This window comes from Erinaceus europaeus, chromosome 1 (genome assembly GCF_950295315.1).
Source record: "Erinaceus europaeus chromosome 1, mEriEur2.1, whole genome shotgun sequence".
Lineage (NCBI taxonomy): Eukaryota > Metazoa > Chordata > Mammalia > Eulipotyphla > Erinaceidae > Erinaceus > Erinaceus europaeus.
Window position 1 is genome coordinate 109,463,562 of NC_080162.1, and position 13,836 is coordinate 109,477,397.

Below are 13,836 nucleotides of genomic sequence, written 5' to 3' on the forward strand. Positions count from 1 at the left end.
CCTTTGTTAGCTCTTCCAAAACACTTACTGGAGAAGAGCTACTTGATTTTGCATGAAGTGCTCTGTTGTGAATTTTTAAAATAATCCTTTACTCCCACAGTCAAATGTGAGACCCAAAATATTCTCCAGAGACAAATAATCCAGGATCCTTCCAGCTATAAAAATCTGATATTTGGATAACAGGAACCACTGTTGCCACTTGGAATGCTCTTCCCGATTATTCTTTCTTATTCTGACCTTCCTCCACCTTGAGATCTAACTCTCCTGTGTGTCATTTCTTTCTGTCATTCTCTTGGAAGTAACCTCCTCTACTGTAAATGTCAGTGCTCTTCATCCTGATTTTTTCCCCCTGAAGTTCTCTGTGATCCCAGTATTCCTTCCTTCTTCTTTTTCTTTCTTTTGTATTTTAATTTTATTAATGTCTTAATATTAATTTACAAAACTATAAGATAACAGTGATGCAATTCCACACTGTTCTCACCATCTATTTCCTTCCTTTCTTCCTTTTAATTTTATTAGTTAATTAATATTCATTTATAGAATTATAAGGTAACACGTGTAATTCCTCACCATTCCCACCATCTTCCTTCCTCCCTCCCTTTCTCTCTCCCTTCTCGCTTCCTTTTTCCCCCTTTTGTTAATAGAGACAGAGAGAAGCTAAGAGAGGCGGGAGAGATAGAGAGACTCCTGTAGTACTACTTCACTGTCCTGTAGGTGGGAAGTAGGGCTTGAACCAGGGACCTTTAGCACTGCAATGTGAATGCTTTACTAGGTGCACTGCCTGGCCCCAGGAAGTCTGCTGTTTAACAAGACCTACTGGCATAGAGAGATGAGCAGGGGGGCGGGTATAGGTAGCACAATCATTGTACAAACAGACTCTTACACCCGAGGCTCCCAAGTCTCAGGTTCAATCCCCCTGCACCACCATAAGCCAGATTTGAGCAGTGTTCTTGTCAAAAAAAAAAAAAGAGAGAGAAAAGCAGGGTGTTTGGGGATATGAGAAACTTGTGTTGGACCAACTCTTCCATTTCCTAACTTTGTGAAACTGATTTTTCTTTCTCCTCCATCCCCAGATATTTGTAACATTTTTTTCTTTTTTTGAGACTGGGAGGGACCAGAGCACTGCACTTCTTTTTTTTTTTTTTTTTTTTAAATATTTTATTTATTTATTAATGAGAAAGATAGGAGGAGAGAGAAAGAACCAGCCATCACTCTGGTACATGTGCTGCCGGGGATTGAACTCAGGACCTCATGCTTGAGAGTCCAACACTTTATCCACTGCACCACCTCCCGGACCACAGCACTGCACTTCTATATGCTGGGGATCAAACGTAGTATCTCAAATTGGAAAAGCATTTGCTCTACATGCTGAATCACCCTGCCACTATATATTTATGAGGAAAGAGAGAGAGAGAACACCACAGCATTGTAGCATTATACTCTGGCAGTATCTGAGGTTGAATTCTGAACCTCACACTTCCAAGTCCTGTGCACTGCTGTTGCATAACTTTCCTGCCTGTGAATTTTTTTTTTTTCTGTAGAAATTTGTTCAGTAGGATGTTTTTGGATGCCCTGCAAAAAGGAAAGAGCAAGGGGTTCTGTGGCCAGATAAGCTAGTGAAAGGCCTATTTAGTGACTAGCATGTTTCTAGAAAGATTCTCAAATACCTAACTATGTCATTAAAAGTCCAAGATGAGGGACCTGGGCAGTAGTACACTGGGTTAAGCACACGTGACGCTAAGCACAAGGACCAGCATAAGGATCCCGGTTCGAGCCCCCAGCTCCCCACCTGCAGTGCGTCGCTTCACAAGCAGTGAAGCAGGTCTGCAGATATCTATCTTTCTCTCCCCCCCTCTGTCTTCCCCTCCTCTCTTGATTTCTCTCTGTCTTATCCAACAGCAACAATAGCAATAACAGCAAGGGCAACAGAAATGGGGAGAAAGGCCTCCAGGAGCAGTGGATTCATAGTGCAGGCACGGAGCCCCAGCGATAACCCTGGAGGCAAAAAAAATATCCATACCTATCATCTGTCTGTCTGTCTGTCTGTCTGTCTGTCTATCTATCTATCTATCTATCCAAGATGGGGACCGTGTGGTGGCACACCTGGCTGAGTGCACATGTTATAATGTGCAAGGACACAGGCTCAAGCTCCTGGTACCCTCTGCAGAAGGCTACAGGTATCTCTATCTCTCTCTATCTTTCTCTCCTCTTCTCAATTTCTGGGTGTCTCTATCCAATCAATAAATGAAGATTAAAAAAAAAAAATCCAAGATGGAAAGACTTTGCAGCTCTAATAGATTGGAACACCTTTTGCTGCACACTCACTAACTTTTCCTACTTTCCTTCCTTCCTTCCTTTCTTTCCTTTTTTTTTTTTTTTTTTTTTTTGCCTCCATGGTTATCAGTGGAGCTTGGTGCACTATGAATCCACTGCTTCTGGAGGCCATTTTTTCTCCTTTTAAAAAACAAGATAGGACAGAGAGAAATTGAGAGAGGAGGGGAAGATAATGAGGGGGAGAGAAACATAGACACCTGCAGACTTGATAACCATTTGTGAAGCGACTTCTCTGCAGGTGGGGAGCTGGGGGGCTCAAACTGGGACCCTTGCTCCGGTCCTTGTGCTTCATACTATGCACACGTAATCCGGTGCGCAACTGCCCGGCCCCCACTCACTATCTTTTCTGGAAAGTGTTTCATGGTACACTTTTTGGTATTGCTGACCCTGGAGATCCCTAAAGCTGCTCGGAGCCTTGAAATTTGGACTGTAAATCATTGAAGAGCTCAAAGACTTCAAATACAAGGAAAGGCAGTCAGGATGACTCAACTTATAAGTTAGATAAAGTAGATTTACACATGGCCTAAACTGTGAAGTAACATGGAAAGTATCTAAATATTGAGAAATAAAAGAGTTGACATTTTAAAAGATAGCAAGGGCTTCTTAGGTAGAAAACTCTAAAGGGGAAGATGAGGATAAGAGAATGTCACTTACTGTGTGTTAGAATCCTGGCAGGAAACATATGGCACATTTACAGTAGGTAATTTGAAAACATTTAAATAGAGGAACTATTAATACAATCTGTAGGCAGAATTTGGGAAAAGCAATAATGGTTGACACCGGGCTTGAATTCCTTTATGTATATAAAGTTTTATATGTATCACAGCCTGTTCTCATAATCATCACTAAAGATAGATTTTAATTGCTTTACATATACTTTGCAGAAGAGAAAAAGTGAAGCTCGAGCATACAAAGCAAATTACCCTGGAGGGTAACTAGGACATGGAGGTGGAAGTCAAACTGGATGGCACCCTCATAGCCTCATGACTTCACCACTTCTTTCTCCTCTCCTCTCCTCCCCTCCCCTCCCCTCCCCTCCCCTCCCCTCCCCTCCCCTCCCCTCCCCTCCCCTCCCCTCCCTTTCCCTCTTCTCCCCTCCCCTCCCCTCTTTGTCTCTCTGTCTCCAGGGTTGTCAATGGGGCTTGGTGTTGGCACTACAAATCCACAGCTCCTGGGAGCTATGTGTGTGTGTGTATATATATATCCCCCCTACTTTACTGACTAGGACAGGGAGAGAAGAGAAAGGGAGACAGATATAGAAAGAAAAAGAAAATGAGGGTAGGGGTAGATAGTATAATGGTTATACAAAGAAACTCTCATGGCTGAGGCTCAAAAGTCCCAGGTTCAATCCCTGGACCACCATGAAACCAGAGCTGACGGAGCTGGGCGGTAGCTGCGGGTTAAGCGCACGTGTCGTGAAGCACAAGGATTGGCATAAGGATCCCGGTTCGAGCCCCCCCCCCCCCCTCCCGGCTTTCCACCTGTGGGGGAGTGGCTTCACAAGCAGTGAAGCAGGTCTGCAGGTGCCTGTCTTTCTTTCCCCCCTCTCTGTCTTCCCTTCCTCTCTCCATTTCTCTATGTCCTATCTAACGACAGTGACATTAACAACAACAATAATAACTACAACAATAAAACAAGGGCAACATAAGGGAATTAATTAATTACTTAATTAATTAAAAAAATTAAAAGAATAAAAATATTTAATGAGGTAGAGAGATTAGAGTACCACCCCATGACAGGATTGAACTAGATGCTTCATGCATGCAAGTCTTGGATTCTACACACTGAGTCACCTCCTGGACCTTCCAAAATTTTTTACTTGTTTACTTATTTTATGTGTCTGAGAGAGAGAAAGAGAGAGAGAGAGAGAGAGAGTCATAAAGTCCAGAGTAGGGAGTTGGGTGGTAGCGCAGCAGGTTAAGCGCAGGTGGCGCCAAGCACAAGGACCAGCATAAGGATCCCGGTTCGAGCCCCCGGCTCCCCACCTGCAGGGGAGTCGCTTCACAGGCGGTGAAGCAGGTCTGCAGGTGTCTGTCTTTTTCTCCCCCTCTCTGTCTTCCCCTCCTCTCTCCATTTCTCTCTGTCCTGTCCAACAAGGAAAACAACAATAACTACAACAATAAAACAACAAGGGAAACAAAAGGGAAGAAATAAATAAATAAATATTAAAAAAAAAAGTCCAGAGTAACTACTCTGTCATATGTGTTGCCAAGGATCAAACCTGGCACCTCACACATACAAAGAACATACTCTCCCTTCTGAGTCATCTCCCCATGCCACCTAAGGAGCCTTTTTGAAGCCTCTAGAAGCCATGTGAACGATATGCCAGAAGCAGCTTGGCTGAAGGTCTGGGAAGGGTTATTCTTTGAGAGAGAAGTCTTTAGGCAAAGCTTAGGAAGGCTTGGCTGTGGGAGTAGAGTGGACGCTGTTCTGTCTGTAGGTGCTGTAGTCAAGCAGAAATGGGGCTGTTGCTGAGAGGTGGGCAGACAGTGAGTGGGGAGAAGAGGAGATGGTGTGGTAGAGGGCACATTGGCCATCCTGGCCTGGGAAAGTCTCTTTATCCTTACATCTTTTTTAAACAGAAGATGGCAAAAGCTGAATTTCCACAAAGCGGTTTTACTTTTTTCAGGAAGGCTGTTTAGAGTGCATCATTGCATCACTAAGAAATGCAAATGTCATGTTATTGGAAGAGGCTTCTTTCCCACCCCCATATTGCTTTTTAATTTGAGTTTGCTCTTAATGCTCAGTTAGGAGATCTTTTATGGTCATGTCCTCTTTATTCCAGACAACAACAAAATGCCTCTCAAATACTATGTACAAGACCCTCTTTTGAAAACATCTGGCAAAAAGAACAAGCTGCTTGCAAGACTGATTCTCCAATGCAGCCCCTCCCCATCCCCCCCCCTTTTTTTTTAGCAAGGAGTCACTGGAGGAAATCTCTTTCCTGTGGCTTCCACACAGCAGTATTTTGCAGAAATATTTAGCATGTTTCCTCAAGCAGCAGGGACACCTTCAGGGCAAACACTGCTGAGACCCCAGATAGGAACAATGATATTGGCTTTGCCCAATAGCACCCCAGGGTGCAGGAGAGAGCTGGCCTGGGCCTCTGAGCTTTGAAGCTATAGCCAGGTCCCTGCCCCACACTGCTGAAAACTTGAGCTCTCCCTTAAGACACCAGCAAGGCCCAGACCTGCCACACCTCCAAGCTCTTTTTACAAGAGATGTTTTGAAAAAATTTAAATGTCAGACATACTTTTTTTTTCTTCTCACTACATGCCCCAGACAGCTTGTAAATTATTCTGTGGTACAGCTTTAATAGGAAAGCTTAGAAAATAAAGACTTCTAGTCAGTGGAGTTACTGGTAACATTTGTGAAACTCCAGATCTCCCTTGCCTTTTCTTTTTTTTTTTTTAATTTAATTTAAAATAATTTATTTATTCCCTTTTGTTGCCCTTATTGTTTTATTGTTGTAGTTATTATTGTTGTTGTCGTTGTTGGATAGGACAGAGAGAAATGGAGAGAGGAGGGGAAGACAGAGAGGAGGAGAGAAAGATAGACACCTGCAGACCTGCTTCACCGCCTGTGAAGCGACTCCCCTGCAGGTGGGGAGCCGGGGGCTCCAACCGGGATCCTTATGCCGGTCTCTGCGCTTTGAGCCACATGCGCTTAACCCGCTGCGCTACAGCCCGACTCCCTCCCTTGCCTTTTCTACCCAGAACTCATGGGAGAATATCATATGGTCATATGGAATAGGGATAATTTTCTTGAAACTATGTTTGAGAAGGTAGTCTTCACTGCTGAAGGTCTTCTGTTAGATGAACAGTGTAAAAAGCTCGTTATTTGACTGTTTTTGACTTAAAGTTATTTGACATTGTTCAATCTTATATAGAAAGAATAGGAATGTAAGTTTCGTGTTTTTTAGCTTTAAAATAAAGGTATTATTATTATTACTATTATTATTTGCCTCCAGGGTTATCCCTGGGGCTTGGTGCCTGCACCACAAACCTACTGCTCCTGGAGGCCATTTCCCTCCCCCCCCCGCCCATTTTGTTGTCCTTGTTGTTGTTATTGTTGTCATTATTGTTGCCATTGATGTTGTTGTTGTTGGATAGGACAGAGAGAAATGGAGAGATGGGGAGATAGAGAGGGGGAGAAAAAGATAAACACCTGTAATCTGCTTCAAAGCTTGTGAGGCCACCCCCCACCCCCTGGCAGGTGGGGAGCTGGGGCTCGAACTGAGATCCTTACCGCTGCCCTACCACACGACCTCCCCGTATTATTATTGATATCCACCTTTCTTGTCATTCTCTCTCTCTCTCTCTCTCTCTCTCACACACACACACACACACACACACAATGGATAAGTAAAGATTCTGGTTGTAGAATTTGTTTTTCTATCCAAGCTGTTTCAGCTCTCTCATTGGCTTCACAACTTGGAGGTTTTAACAGCACATGCCATGGGCCAGAGAGATAGCTCACCCAGTGGGGTACATGCCAAGATGTGTATGTGGCCCAGGTTTGAGTCCCAGCACCACACTGGGGTGCCATGACAGTTGGGGAAGGTCTCTTCCTCTCTGTTTCCTTGTCTCTCTGAATGAAAAGCTTGGAGTGATGAAATTCCTGGCTTCACTAAATGAATTCCACCCAGATTGTTAAACTTCAGAAAGAGTGTTTTTCAGTGAATAAAAAATCTTGCTCCCATTAAACTATGATGTAAATTGTGCCATCTTCCTTTTGGTCTGTTGAAAGATAAAGGTAATTAGCTGTTTCTGGACTCAAGGCAGCATTTTCTGGGAGAAACAGCATAGATTAGATGTTTAGTAGCCCTTGTTTCATTCCTGTCCAAGTCCCAAGCTCACACATGTCTTTTGTGGGCAGCTCCTTTTCCCCAACTGAATTGTTTTACTCATCTCACAATGAAGGTGTCAAGCGACTTGATTTCTAAAGGCTTTGACAATAGATTGGACCCAATAGTGATTCTTTTTTATTTTTTTAAATAATAGTTCTTTTCTTTTTTTTTTTTTTTGCCTCCAGGGTTATTGCTGGGGCTCAGTGCCTGCACTACGAATCCGCTGCTCTTGGAGGCCATTTTTCCCATTTTGTTGCCCATATTGTCATTATTATTATTGTTGTCATTGCTGCTGTTGTTGCTGGATAGGACAGAGAGAAATGAAGAGAGGAGGGGAAGACAGAGGGGGAGAGAAAGAAAGATACCTGCAGGTCTGCTTCACTATGTGAAGAGCCCCCTCTGCAGGTGGGAAGCTGGGGGCTCAAACCCCAGGATTCTTGCATGAGTCTGCCCAACCCCTCTAATATTAATTAAAAAAAAATTCAACATGCTCTGTTTCATAAGGTACTAGGATAGTTCCAAGTGTCAGAGAGTCCCTTTACCTCTGGAGGTTTTCAGAGATCTGAAATTTAAACAACAAAAATTATTTTATTGACTAGCTTGCAGAAGTAGAGTGCTACCAAGAGTAGAGAGAGTACCAGAATGTGTAGAGTCCTGAACACCCACCACCACCACTAATCTGGAGAATCCTTTCTGATTTTCAGAAGAGGTAAATGATGCTGAAGTTGTCACTACAGTTGATACAAAGAGTGGACTTGACAGCAAGTGCCTGGACTCCTTTGTGACAGTTGTCACCTCCAAGTACTCAGAACCAAGGCAGGGGGAGTAGCACAGTGGCTATGCAAACAGACTCTCCTTCCTGAGACCCCAAGTAGTCACAACCTGCCTTACTATGCTTGACGCTCCCTAGGGCTATTCGCATGTTACCCCCACCATGGCTGGCAAGAGCTACACGAGAGGGTTGCTGTGACCACCCCATAGTACACAGCAGGTAACTTGTCCCAGCCCATGCAACTCGTAAGTGCTGAAATGATAGTTGAACCTGACTCTGTCTTTTTCATCCCCTTGCTTCTGAGGAAGGTTTGAGGCTATGAGGAGAAAGAAGAAACAGATTGATTTTTTTTTTTTTTAAATAGATACTCTTTTTCTCAGTTTTTAAAAAATTTTCATTTATTTGTTAGAGACAGAGAGAAATTGAGAAGGGATGGGGAGATAAACAGGGAAAGAGACAGAGACATACCTGCAGTCCTACTTCACCACCTTTGAAGCTTTCCCTGCAGGTGGGGACCAGGGGCTTGAACCCATCCTTGTGCACTGTAACATGTGCTTAACCAGGTGTGCCACAAATCCACCCCCCCACACCAACTGATTTTATAAAAGGAAGGCAAAGAATTGCCAATGGTTAGTGACGGGAGAAGAAGAGGACTTTAATGGCCACATCCACTGACCCATATTCCTCAGGGTCCTCTCACCTGCATTACCTGTCTCTGCCTTGCTGGACCATGGTGAATAACTGCCCTTCTGTTAGACTCTAGTTCAAGCTGAGCCAAAAAAAAACCCTCCTCCTAAATCTGCTCCAGCGCTCCCATTAGCTCTAAAAAGAGCTGTGTGTTTACTGGAAAGTGGGATATCTTTGCCACTTCAGATGACAAGCACACAAGACAAGTTGACAAGAGAGTTAGTCACTGGACTCCAACAACCGCTTGGGGTTGGAGGGTGACCTCAATTGCATAAGTTAAAAAAATTTTTTTTGCAAGCTTTCCAAGACTCAGTTTTACTTTAAACTGATATTTTTCTTTCAATCCCTCTACTTGCAGAGCCAAAAAGAAAAAAAATCTAGTTTGGGAATTTGTGCTGTGAAAGAGGCTTGTAGTGAAAATATGAAGAGTGAGTCCCTAATTAGTTCTCAGTTCATTTCACAGGCCCATGAGGTCACTTAGATCTGCTGTTCATGGTCCTAAGTCCAAGTTTCTGTTCACTGTCACTCTCATCAGCCAACAGTGGACTCTGTCATGTGGCTTGTTAAAAAAAAAAAAAAAAAAAAAAAAAACGTTGTCTTACTTTTAAATACCCCGAATGCCTTGGACTGTAAGCTCCTCAAGGGCAGTGACAGTATTTGTCTTTGTGGTCTTAGGTAGAGCAGGGAACCTGCCATGGAGCAGATAGCCTGGAGAGATTTGTGGAAGGATTTGGCTAGCACATTCTCTCATCACAAGCATAGCAAGTTGGGAGTGGAAGGAAGGGCCCTGTAAGACACCTCTTGGGAATGTGAGACCGTGGTTAAGAGTGTTGGATTCAGGGTCAGGTAGATTGGATTTTATGGTATGGTTTTACCAGTTAATATTGGTCATGGAGCTGGGAGGACATACTGAACCATTTCCTACTTCCTAAATTGCTAATAGCAATTCACATATAATACATCAGGATTAAATGAGCTGTTGAATACTAACAGGCCAAGCAAGCATATAACCTTTGCTATAAAGGGGGTACTCTTGATGGTAATGATAGTTTGTTCCCCAGCAATATATTTAATTATATATTCAATTTGGTTACCTTCATTACTAATGGGAAACTTGAGTCTATTTACCCCAGCTCCTCAAAGGAAAAGTTGACATGTTGCAGACTGATAGAATCTTGAAAAGCTGGTCATTACCAGCATCAGAGGTAAATTCACCAAAATGTGAGTGGTCTTTATAGGAGTGTGGCCGCTCAGAGTAAGAGGTTATGTTAGGGTGGAGACCTGGTGGAACTTTGCTTTCATTTTCAGATGTTTGTTTCCTTTGTACTTTCAGCAACTTTAAAATATCTGTTGAAGTAAAAACCTACACTTTAGATATAAAAATGGGATTCTTTAAAAAATTTTCAATCTACTTTTGATTTTTTTTTTCTTTTGAGAAATTTTTTTATCTTTATTTATTGGGTAGACAGTCAGCAATCAATAAGGAAGGGAGTGACAGAGGGAGAGAGACAGACACCTGTAGCCCTGTTTCACCTTTTTGTACAACTTTCCCCCTGCAGGTGGGAGTGGGGGCTCAAAACCGGGTCCTTGTGCCTTATAACATATGCACCAAACAATGGCATTGACAGGTTGATCCATACGCCCAGCCTGCCCCTCTTTTTCCCTAGTGGAGCCTCCCCAGATCCTGATTTTTAAAAAAAAAAAAAATCGCATTCCAGTTACTTTCTAGAAAGGTATCTTCTGTTGCTGGATAATAGAACTAAGTGGGTTGGGGAAAATGTTGAGAAGTTGAGAGTTTGATGCAAAAGGAAGACTTTATCCTTATGATGGCATGATAGGATAAAATATGAACGGGCTGTTAAAACTCAGTGCTTTTATAATTAGAAAACTGAGTATCAAAAGACGTGTCACAATATTTTGAGGTTATCATCATTTTATAGATTATAATATGAAACTCATAAGTTTTATATACATTTGGATTTTGGATTTTCTTAAAGGTTTAGAAATATTCAAGCTAAGGGGCCAGGCGAGGGCGCACCTGTTTAAGCACTCACATTACAGTGTGCAAGGACCTGGGTTCAAGCCCCTGGTCCCCACATGCAGGGGGAAAACTTCAAGAATGCTAGCTAAAGCAGGGCTGCAGGTATCTCTCTCCCTCTCTCTCTCTCCCTTTCCCTCTCATTTTCTCTCTTTATCCTGTGATAAATAAATTAAATTAAATTAAATTTTCTTAAAAAAGGAAGAAACATCCAAGCTAATAGATTAGTATACCTGGAGTAAGTTTCTCCTTTGGAAACTGTGCCAGACTGTGCAGATGGGGTGCCGTCATGCCTGGCAGACCCTGTAAGGAGAACATTCACATGTTGTTTTATTCACTGTGAACATTTTTCGGGGGGGGGGGGGGACAGAGAGAGAAAAACTGTCTCCCCGATTAAATGAAATTCTGACATAATCCCCGTGAATTACAAATTCTATTTCAAGTGATGCAACACATTCACAGTCATTTCCAGCTTTGTGTAAAGGATGGGGTTGAGCTAGGAGCATTTGGTGATTGGTTGTAAACTCTGTATCCTTGTTGTAACCTCTGCGTCCCTGTAGGTTGAGCTCAGGTCTGTGGCCAGGTGATTGGTTGCAATGAGAAGTTTGGTGACAATGAGCAGCATTCACGGTCACAGCCCCCCACCCCCCATTTTATTAAATCGAAGAGAGAGAAATTGAGAGAGGAGGGGGAGATAGAGAGGGAGAGAGAGACTCTGCCTGTAGACCTGCTTCACCGCTTGTGAAGTGTCCCCCCTCCAGGTGGGGAGCCAGGCGCTTGAACCTGGATCCTTGTGCCAGTCCTTGCGCTTAGTACTATGTGAGCTTAACTGGGTTCACCACTGCCTGGTCCACTTCCAGTCTCTCTCTCTCTTTCTCTCTTTCTCTCTCTCTCTCTCTTGCCTCAGGGCTATTGCTGGGGCTCAGTTCCTGCACTATGAATCCACAACTCCTGGTGGCCATCCCCCCACCCCATTGGATAGGACAGAGAGAAATTGAGAGAGGAGGGGGAGATAGAAAAGGGGAGAGAAAGATAGACACCTGCAGACCTGCTTCACCACTTTTGAAGCGTCCCCCTGCAGATAGGAGCCGGGGACTCAGAACAGGCTCCTTCAGCTTCATACTATATGTGCTTAACCAAATGTGCCACCACTTGGCTCCCACACCCATTAACTTATAATATTAAATACTAGGTGCCAGAAATTCAGGTCTGAGGGTCCTTGGGAATGCAACATGTTGAACCTGTAATCTGCTGTTTAAACTAGTACCTTCCCAGGTGGTGCATGTATACCATTTTGTGTTTTACGTTTATTTATTTATGTTAGCGAAGAGAGAAGGAAACAGAAATAGAGGCATAAGACCACTGCTCAGCTCTGGCTTATGATAGTGCTGGGGATTGTACATTGGGACATCTGGTCTTCAGGTGTGAAAGTCTTTTGCAGAACCATTATGCTGTTTCCCCAATGCTTCCCCCCCCCCCCATTTTTATTGGAGGGTAATTGCTGACACCCTCTTTCTTTTCTAGGGATAACATCTCACGAAGATTAGTTTAACTATCTGAAGAGAAAATACCTGTAGTTAATTAATACGGGGGTGGGGGAGGAGACACCAGAGCATTACTCAGTTACATGTAGTCCCGGGGACTGAACAGGGGGCCTCATTTATGTCAGAAATGTGCTCTACACAGAGCCATCTCCCAAGCCACTGAAAATATTTCAAGATCCAGAGAACTGAAATTCATAATGAAACTTGAGGTACACATGAACAGTTTGGTTGAAGGGCAGATAATCTCTTCAGTGCTCCTGCTTTTTATATTTCTTTAAAAAAATATTTATTATTGGATAGAGACAGAGAGAAATTGAGAGAGGAGGGGAAGATGAGAAGGAGACAGAGAGACACCTGTAGCCCTGCTTCACCATTCATGAAGCTTTTCCCCTGCAGGTGGGGACAAGGGGCTTGAACCTGGGTCCGTGCACACTTTAATATGAGCACTTAACCAGGTGTGCCACCACCTGGCCCCCGATTTATGCTTCTTTATCATTACTGACTAGGAATGACATCGCTTAGTCCTTTCCAACGCTTCCCCAGGGCCCTGGACAAGGTGACTTACATTTGAGACAATCAAGTCATTTGTGAATTTATGACAGATGTGGAGGAAAAACCACATGGATCCCATGTTATGTCATGTGAAGAGCTGTACCTAATTCTTTTTAACACAATAAACAATTCATTCGGGGGTAAAAGTAATAATAACCAGTTTTCTACAGAAAAGACAAGAATGGCTTATATTGGGTTTTTCCAACCACATAGCTACATGAAGCGTTTGTTTTGGCTTTTATAGTAATCCAAGCCAAAGCAAGGTTAGTCTGTGTCTCCCATTTTGTGTGTTGAAGATATCTTTTTTTTCCTAAAAAGATTTACTTATTAATGGGGGGGGGCAAAGAGGTGGGGGAGAGAGAACGGGGGAGGGAATGGACAGGGGTAGATAGAATAATGGTTATGCAAAGAGAATTTCATGCCAGAGGCTGTGAGGTCCCAGGTTCAATCCTCCACACCACCATAAGCCAGAACTGAGCAGTGCTCTGGTAAAAAATAAATAAATAGGGAGCCGGGCGGTAGTGCAGTGGGTTAAGTGCACGTGGCGCAAAGCATAAGGACCAGCATGAGGATCCTGGTTCAAGCCACCGGCTCCCCACCTGCAGGGGAGTCACTTTCACAGGCGGTGAAGCAGGTCTGCAGATGTCTATCTTTCTCTCCCCCTCTGTCTTCCCATTTCTCTCCATTTCTCTCTGTCCTATCCAACAACAACGACATCAATAATAGCTACAACAATAAAACAACAAGGACAACAAAAGGGAATAAATAAATAAACAAATATAAAAAATTAAAAAAAAATTCTCACACCATATTTATATTTAAACATAGTTCCCGAATTCTGGTGTTTAAATTTAGGGGTTAAGTAGTGAAGGAGAATAAATGAAACTTTTGGACCTCTATTGAGTGAAAACTTTTAATGTCTCTCTATGCAATTGTATTCATTCTTGTGAAGACTTGATCTCCCACTCCCAACTGCAGTGTTCTCTGGGCTGGGGAGTAATTCGACTACTCATCATCCATATAGTTTTTGCTGGTCTTCAGGGATTCCCAGCCCCTCTTG

At 43.2% G+C, this 13,836-nt stretch overlaps 1 protein-coding gene across 50 annotated transcripts in view; it reads left to right on the forward strand.

Moving 5' to 3' along the window:
• SORBS1 (sorbin and SH3 domain containing 1) overlaps window positions 1-13,836 on the forward strand; it is a 331,521-nt gene that overhangs the window by 124,504 nt on the left and 193,181 nt on the right. For 3 of the 50 annotated variants that reach the window (XM_060193311.1, XM_060193315.1, XM_060193320.1), the window contains one exon: window positions 7,888-7,999. The exons of the other annotated variants lie outside the window; for them this stretch is intronic. The gene's annotated coding sequence lies outside the window, so the exon portion shown is untranslated. The remainder of the gene's footprint in view (window positions 1-7,887; window positions 8,000-13,836) is intronic. 50 annotated transcript variants of the gene reach the window in all.